Source organism: Barbus barbus (assembly GCF_936440315.1).
Source record: "Barbus barbus genome assembly, chromosome: 38".
Lineage (NCBI taxonomy): Eukaryota > Metazoa > Chordata > Actinopteri > Cypriniformes > Cyprinidae > Barbus > Barbus barbus.
Genome location: NC_136716.1, coordinates 10509916 through 10519140, shown reverse-complemented (window position 1 = coordinate 10519140; position 9225 = coordinate 10509916).

Below are 9225 nucleotides of genomic sequence, written 5' to 3'. Positions count from 1 at the left end.
CTGTGATCGTCGGAGACTCCATCGTCCGGCACGTCCGTGCTACGTTAGCTGAAGGTAAAGTGCACACTCACTGTTTCCCCGGTGCTTGTGTTCTCGATGTTTTTGCGCAGATACCCGCAATCCTGATGGGCGATGAGAGCATCGGTGCTGTCGTGCTGCACGCGGGGGTTAACGACACCAAGCTGCGGCAGACGGAGACATTGAAGAGGGATTTCAGGAGCCTGATCGAGATGGTACGCAGTACATCGCCCGCGACGACGATCATCGTTTCAGGACCGCTTCCCACGTATCGACGAGGACACGAAAGGTTCAGTAGACTGTTTGCTTTAAACGAATGGTTATTGTCATGGTGTAAAGAACAGAAACTGCTCTTTGTTAATATTTGGAATCTTTTCTGGGAGCATCCTAGACTTTTTCGTGCTGATGGCCTGCACCCCAGCAGAGTCGGAGCGGAACTCCTGTCGGACAACATCTCCAGGACGCTACGCTCCATCTGACTAGTAAGACAATTCTCAAATAACTGCTATGATGACTTTTGTTCTACCCACTTAAAAGATAGAAGTACTTGCGTTGTCCAATCTATACAGACTGCGTCTGTTCCCCGGATAGCGAGGTCAAAATATAAATTTAATGCAGGATCTAGAAAAAATGTGATCGTGATTAAACCAGAAAAACGCAAAATAAATGAACAAAAACTATTTTTAAAGCTTGGGCTCCTAAACATTAGATCACCCGCACCCAAAGCAGTTATTGTGAATGAAATGCTCACAGATAATAATTTTGATGTACTCTGCCTGACTGAAACCTGGCTTAAACCAAATGAATATTTTGGTCTAAATGAGTCTACTCCACCAAGCCACTGTTATAAACATTACTGAGTCCCGTCAGACTGGTCGTGGCGGCGGTGTTGCAACAATATATAGTGATATTCTCAATGTTACTCAGAAAACAGGATACAGGAGGTTTAACGCATTCGAAATACTTCTGCTTAATGTTACACTGTTAGATATGCAAAATAAATCTCTCCTATCTCTTGCTCTGGCTACTGTGTATAGACCGGCAGGGCCATATACAGATTTCCTAAAATAATTTGCAGATTTCCTCTCAGATCTACTAGTTAATGTTGATAAAGTGCTAATTGTCTGAGATTTTAACATTCACGTACCTCAAAGGGATGATGTTACTGATCATTTCCTTGTATCGTGCATGCTGCGTATTACTGATATTAATTATTTGGCTCCGCGTTATCGTCCGGGCAGAACTAACCACTAAAGACAGATTCACAAATAACCTGCCTGATTTATCTCAACTGCTCTGTGTACCCATAAATACACATGAACTAGACGAAATGACTAGCAACATGGGCACTATCTTTTCTAATACATTAGATGCTGTTGCCCCCCTCAAATTGAAAAAGGTTAGAGAAAAACGTACTGTGCCATGGTACAACAGTTATACCCATTCTCTCAAGAAAGAAACTCGTAATCTTGAGCGCAAATGGAGAAAAACTAACTTGGAAGTTTTTAGAAGTACGTGGAAAAACAGTATGTCCAGCTATAGACAGGCTCTAAAAGCTGCCAGGGCAGAGCATATCCGCAAACTCATAGATAATAACCAAAACAATCCAAGGTTCTTATTTAGCACAGTGGCTAGATTAACAAATACAGATACGCCACCCGATCTCAATATTCCCTCACAGTTTAATAGTAATGACTTTATGAATTTCTTTACTGATAAAATAGATAACATCAGAAATAACAAATGCATATTCCACTGCGTCTAGTATTTCAGCTTCATTCATCGCACCCAAAGAAAAACTGCAGTGCTTTACAACTATAGGACAGGAAGAGCTAAATAAACTTATCAGTGCATCTAAACCAACAACATGTTTATTAGATCCTGTACCCACTAAACTACTGAAAGAGTTGTTACCTGTAGCAGAAGAACCGCTTCTCAATATTATTAACTCATCGTTATCTTTAGGTCACGTCCCAAAACCATTCAAGCTGGCGGTTATTAAGCCTCTTATTAAGAAACCACAACTAGATTCTAATGAACTGGCAAATTACAGACCCATTTCAAATCTTCCATTTATGTCTAAAATTTTTGAAAAAGTTGTGTCTACTCAATTGTGCTCCTTCTTGTAAAGAAATTCTCTCTATGAAGAATTTCAGTCAGGTTTCAGGCCTCACCATAGTACAGAAACTGCACTTGTTAAAATTACAAATGACTTGCTTCTTGCTTCAGACCAAGGCTGCATCTCATTGCTAGTATTACTTGATCTTAGTGCTGCGTTCGACACTATAGACCATGACATACTCATAGATCGATTACAAAACTATACTGGTATTCAAGGGCAGGCTTTAAGATGGTTTAGATCCTACCTGTCCGATCGCAACCACTTTGTTCATTTAAATGGGGAGTCATCTCAATTATCACCAGTAAAGTATGGAGTACCACAAGGATCTGTCCTAGGTCCTCTGCTATTTTCAATATACATGTTGCCCCTTGGTAATATTATTAGAAAATACGGGATTAGTTTTCATTGTTATGCTGATGATACTCAACTATATATCTCAACAAGACCAGATGAAACTTCTAAACTATCTAAGCTAATAGATTGTGTAAAAAATGTAAAAGATTGGATGACCAATAATTTCCTCCTATTAAATTCAGAGAAGACAGATATATTACTTATTGGACCAAAAGCAGTACACAAAATCTCTTGGATTACAATTAGACGGATGTACTGTTACGTTCTCTAAAGTAAAAAAATCTGGGTGTTATATTAGACAGCAACTTGTCCTTTGAAAATCATATTTCCCATGTTACAAAAACAGCATTCTTCCATCTTAGAAACATTGCCAAGCTTCGAAACATGCTACCTGTTTCTGATGCAGAAAAGCTAGTTCATGCATTCATGACCTCTAGACTGGACTATTGTAATGCACTGCTAGGTCAGGTGGTTGTCCTGCATCTTCAATAAACAAGCTACAGATAGTCCAAAATGCAGCGGCTAGAGTTCTTACCAGGTCTGCACTGGCTACCTATTCAGTTCCGTATCATTTACAAAATATTATTACTTGCCTATAAGGCCCTAAATGGTTTAGCTCCTGCGTACCTAACTTGTCTTCTACCACGCTACAATCCAACCCGCTCCCTAAGGTCGCAAAACTCTGGAATTTTGGTAGTACCTAGGATGGCAAAGTCCACTAAAGGAGGTAGAGCTTTTTCACATTTGGCTCCCAAACTCTGGAATAGCCTTCCTGATAACGTTTGGTGTTCAGATACACTTTCTCTGTTTAAATCTAGATTAAAGACACATCTCTTTAGCCAAGCATTCACATAATGCATATAATCTTGTACTGCAGTTATATCTGATCAAATGTACATTATTATTATTCTTTATCTTGGGTTGAACAAATCATTTTTGCTTAGATGGAACAGCAACTACGCTAATTATTTGTTTCTCTGTTTCTGCCACGGGATTAACATCCCATGGTAACTAGGAATTACAGAAGCTTCAGTCTGGATCCAACCCTTAAATGATCTGAGATGACCGAACACCTGAGAAAAGATGATGCCAACCCCTCAGAGGACCTCAGAGGATGCCAACGCTCAGACAACATACAGAATTACCAAATTTTGCCATAAGTTAAATATATTAAGGTTCTGCAATATATTAATATATTGTGGAAACTTAATTTCCTGTAGAGCTGCTTTGCAACAATTTGTATTGTAAAAAGTGCTGTACAAATAAACTTGAACTTGATATATTTGTGACAGAAATGCATAAAAAAACCCCAATTCAATGGAGTTTCGATGGCACCCGGTAGCTGTTTTTGGTATAACGCCTAAACAAAATCGCATATGAACCTCAATTTTTTTTTATATCAACTTCAAATTTGGAACACAACGTATGTAGACAAATGGTTTTAAAGTTACAGCAATTTTAGATTTTTATCTATTTTTTAAAATATTTTATATAAAATAAGATTAAAGATTAAAAAATTTGTATAATACATTTTCTTTACAGTAAATTTAAACTTCTATAACTTTTTAATACTTAATTTTTTTTTTAAATGATTTCACTTCTGTAATAATCTGCTAATTGTCTTCTTTAAAAAGAGACCAACCTTAGGTCTGTATTCAAAAGTGTTCATGAATTATAATAATTTAAGTTTGGATAGTGCATGTTCTCGTGAATTTTCAAAAATGGGGATGACAGTTAAGGGGTTAATGCAAGGTTACAAAACAATGGAGCATGCAGTAAACTGATTTAGCCTTCAGAAAAACTTGGAAGGAAATGACCGCTATTTCCCAATGTGCCCAAGGCTGCAAGCTCAATGCATAATGCAATAATGGACAATCACACTATGAGGTAAAGTACAGAGAGCCCAAAAAGTATTTATAGCCATTTTTTGACATTTTTAGTATTAACTAAATACACACATTTATATAGATGTATACAATTTGTTGTTGTTCATAGACGTACTGTGAAGTCAGTTTAGTTCATGTTATGCTTGAAACATTTAATGTAATAACATGCCTTTTAAAATGTTACAAATGTCAAATTACTGTTTGCGGCAACTGAATGTGCAATAACATTGTACAGGTCAGACCTACTAAAGTACGTACTTGCTAGACATTAAATGGAAAGCTTGTAATCATTTACATTGAACAGCTTAAATGCATACAGTACATGTCAGGTATAGGGGAAGGGATGAGAGCGAGGACTCACCTGCAGGAGGAAATAGGGCTTTATTAATACAAAAATTAAATAAACAAAAGAAAACCACCCCGTAGGAGAAAACAGACAGGACAGGACAGGACAGGACAGGACAGGACAGGACAGGACAGGACAGGACAGGACAGGACAGGACAGGACAGGACAGGACAGGACAGGACAGGACAGGACAGGACAGGACAGGACAGGACTTCACACAGGGTAAGATGGACGACAAACCGGCACAGGAGATTATAAAGGGAGCAAATGAGGAGGGTAACGAGTAAACACAGGTGGGGCAAATTAACCAATAATCAGGAAACAAGGTGGGTGGGGTCAAAACAATTGACATGAGAGCACATGGCACATAGAACTAAACAAGATCAGACATGTGCTCACACAAAACAAAAACACAAGCACATGGCCAGCAAAACAAAATGCATGTTCACAAAACATGACAAACATGAAAGCACGCATTCAGTGAAAAAACACAAGCTGCGTGCAACACAGAACAAGACAAAACGAGAAAAAAGCACGCGGCCCGAGCGAACTCGAAATCACACGCTCCCACAGCAAGAACAAACCTGGAGTGTGAGTGTCCGAACCCCGACACGAAACCAGAACCGAGCCTGAACAAGACAGGAGTGTCGGGATCCGAACACCACGCTCTAACATGAAACAGAGCACACAGAGGAGAGAGCACGCAGCTCGAGCTAAACCGAAGCCACGCGCTCACCAGAAAACAAGACAAGAAGGGAGTGTCAGGGCTCCGTCACAAAACCGTGAATAAAGTGACAGAACCCTGACAATATATTGATTTTCCATGACAACAGAGCATCGATCAAACCCCTAATCCTCTGACATCTTTAATAAAAAAAAGTTTCACTGCCATCTTAAGGTATAATCATCACCATAGTTGTAATAATCAATAGATATTCCTGCTTGTGGTTAATTTACAGCTTCTGCTTGATGCTGTGAAGTATTGTTGACATCCCTGCTTTAAATATCTACACTGCTGTGGTGCAATAAAAATTCTGGCTGCTGTGCTAGAGGGCTTGTTAGACATCCCAAAATGCTGTGCTGTTCTGTCTGTGACACACAAAGAAAGAGAGAGTCAGGTTCAGCACAGATTCTGTGATTCACAGCACTGAAAGATATAAGCTTTAAAGGGACAGTTCACCCAAAAATGACAATTCTGTCATCATTTAATCACCTTCATGTTGTTTCAGGGAACATAAAAGATATGTTGATGACTGTCGAAGTTGCTCTTTTCCATACAGTGAGTGAATGGGGACTAAGCATATCTTTAACACTTAATATTATGGAAAAGAGTGGCTTGGGCATTCAGATAACCTTTGTATTCCACTTAGTAAAGAAGTTTGCAACAACACGAGGGTGCATAAATGATGACAGAATTTTCATTTTAGGCTGAACTATCTCTTTAAGAACAGATATGGTCACCACATTATATGAAAAGAGTGCCCTATCAGTTTTTAAAAGCAGCTGCGATGGCTTTATACCCAAGCCATCGTTTATTTAAATAGAGAAGACTTGCTAGGTTCATGTGTTTATTGTGGCTTCACTATATCTCTTTGCTCAAGGGTAGCTTCAAAGGTACTTTCTCCTGCAGATGTAGTTTATTCTGAAATATAATTCATTAATTTTAGTCAGAATAGTCCTCTTTAAGTCTGGTTTGGACTTCTGACCCTAAAGTCCACTACCATTACATTTATTAAAGTTAAATATATTAGTATTATCATTACAGCAGATTAGAGTGCAAAATATGCTTATAATAGAAACATCACCTAGAGTGACTGTGTTAATTTGTGCTTAATTTGGGAAGTCGTGGCCTAATGGTTAGAGAGTCGGACTTGTAATCCAAAGGTTGCGGGTTCGAGTCCCCGGCCGGCAGGAATTGTAGGTGGGGGAAGTGAATGTCCAGCGCTCTCTCCACCCTCAATACCACGACTGAGGTGCCCTTGAGCAAGGCACCGAACCCCCAACTGCTCCCCGGGCGCTGCAGCATAAAATGGCTGCCCACTGCTCCGGGTGTATGTTCACGGTGTGTGTGTGTTCACTGCTGTGTGTGTGCACGTTGGATGGGTTAAATGCAGAGCACGAATTCCGAGTATGGGTCACCATACTTGGATAAATGTCACTTCACTTAATGAGTGCATCTAGTCACCACGTGGTTCTTGGTTAAGCGAGATTATACAATCATTTGAAACTTTCATGAGAATTCCTTCCCCTGGTTCTAAAGTATTGACCTTTAAATATGATTAAACTATAGACCTGTCGATTATGTCAAACATGTTACTCTTTAGTAGATCACCCAGCCCTGTTTGAGTCTAAGTTTAGAGTGAACTTAGACAACCTCTCTCTGGTACATGCCAATCCCCAAGAATTCCAGTCTCATATGGTGCTATGGCTATATGTAAACACGTGCAGGGCCTCATGTTGGAAACCTAGATATTGCACATTGTGGTCTTTCTATATAGGGCCTATCCCATTTTCACATCAGCGTGTATATCTGTTGTGGTACTGTATGTGTATATATGATGTGTATGATTGATTGTTAAATTGATTGCGGGGATACTAACTGTTAAAACAGATATTTATTAATGACTTTAATCATTTCTGTGTACTAAAACAGCCATGTTTAGTTACTACTCTCTTCTCTACGGAAGCGTATTGCATTCACTTGAGGAAAAAAAAATCTACTCTGTTTTTCTGAATTAACGAGTTAATTATCTCAGAATTACGAGATAATTTTTCATGAAAAAAAAGTTTTTGCTCTGTTTTTCTGAATTAACGACTTAATTATCTCAGAATTACGAGATAATTTTTAAAGAAAAAAAAAATTTGCTCTGTTTTTCTGAATTAATGACTTAATTATCTCAGAATTACGAGATAAGTTTTCATTAAAAATTTTTTTTGCTCTGTTTTCCTGAATTAATGACTTAATTTTTCATGAAAAAAGTTTTTTCTCTGTTTTTCTGAATTAATGACTTAATTATCTCAGAATTACGAGATAATTAAGTCATTAATTCAGAAAAACAGAGAAAAAACTTTTTTCATGAAAAATTATCTTGTAATTCTGAGATAATTAAGTCATTAATTCAGAAAAACAGAGCAAAAACTTTTTTTTTTCATTAAAAATTATCTCGTAATTCTGAGATAATTAACTCGTTAATTCAGAAAAACAGAGTAGATTTTTTTTCCTCAAGTGAATGCAATACACTTCCTGTCAGTCCTTGTCTTGTGTTTCCCCTCCTCCTGTGCCCATATTTGGCCTTCCTGTTCCTGTCCTCGTTTGTCTTCATTAGTTTAATTAGTCCCTAGCCCTGTGTTTTGATTAGTCCACACCTGTTCCTTATTTCCCTGTGTTTATAAGCCCTGTGTTTCCTAGCCCCTGTGTCCGGTCTAATCGTCAGTGATGTTCGTCTCTCCCCATGCTCCTCGTTTCCTTGTGTGTGCAATAAACGGCTTATTGGTACTCCTACGTCTACTCGCTCCTTGTGTCCCGAGAGGGAACGTGACAGAAGACCGGACCTACAACAACACTATGGCTGAAGACAGGCTTTGGTGTCTGCGGCAGGATGGTCGGGAGTTGGTAGAGTATGTAGAGGAGTTTCTTGAGGTTTCCAACGAGGTGAGCTGGATTGACGCCTCGCTCGGTGTGTGTTTTCGGTTTGGGTTGGACAAAGATGTCATCAGCTGCGATATCCCCACGTCCAGTTTTTCCCTTATCGGGCTGATAAATTATGTCCTCAATGTACATGGCATTGATTTCGAAATCGAAGAATGTCAAACCGATCTTCGTCCAACCCAACCCGAGAACAACCCGGCCTCACCAGCTCACCGCTCGCCAGGACCCTCCACATACCCTGCCAAATGTTCCGGCCACCCAACTCTTCCCTGCACTGCTGCTGTCCTCAGCCCAGAGCACCCCCGCAACCCCGCGCTTCAAGAGCACCCTCCTGAGTTCCCGCTGGTTCCGTCCAGCCCTCCTGAGTTCCCGCTGGTTCCGTCCAGCCCTCCTGAGTTCCCGCTGGTTCCGTCCAGCCCTCCTGGGTTCCCGCTGGTTCCGTCCAGCCCTCCTGGGTTCCCGCTGGTTCCGTCCAGCCCTCCTGAGTTCCCGCTGGTTCCGTCCGGCTCTCCTTCGTCTCCGCTGGTTCCATCCAGCCCCGCGCCTCCCGAGCACCCCCAAGTGTCCGCGCCTCCCGAGCGCCCCCAAGTGTCCGCGCCTCCCGAGCGCCCCCAAGTGTCCGCGCCTCCCGAGCGCCCCCAAGTGTCTGCGCTTCCCGAGCGCCCCCAAGTGTCCGCGCTTCCCGAGCGCCCCCAAGTGTCCGCGCTTCCCGAGCGCCCCAAAGTGTCCGCGCTTCCCGAGCGCCCCCAAGTGTCCGCGCTTCCCGAGAGCCCCCCAGTGCCGGCTCCACGCACGTGCCCTCCAGTGCCGGCTCCACGCACGTGCCCTCCAGTGCCGGCTCCACGCACGT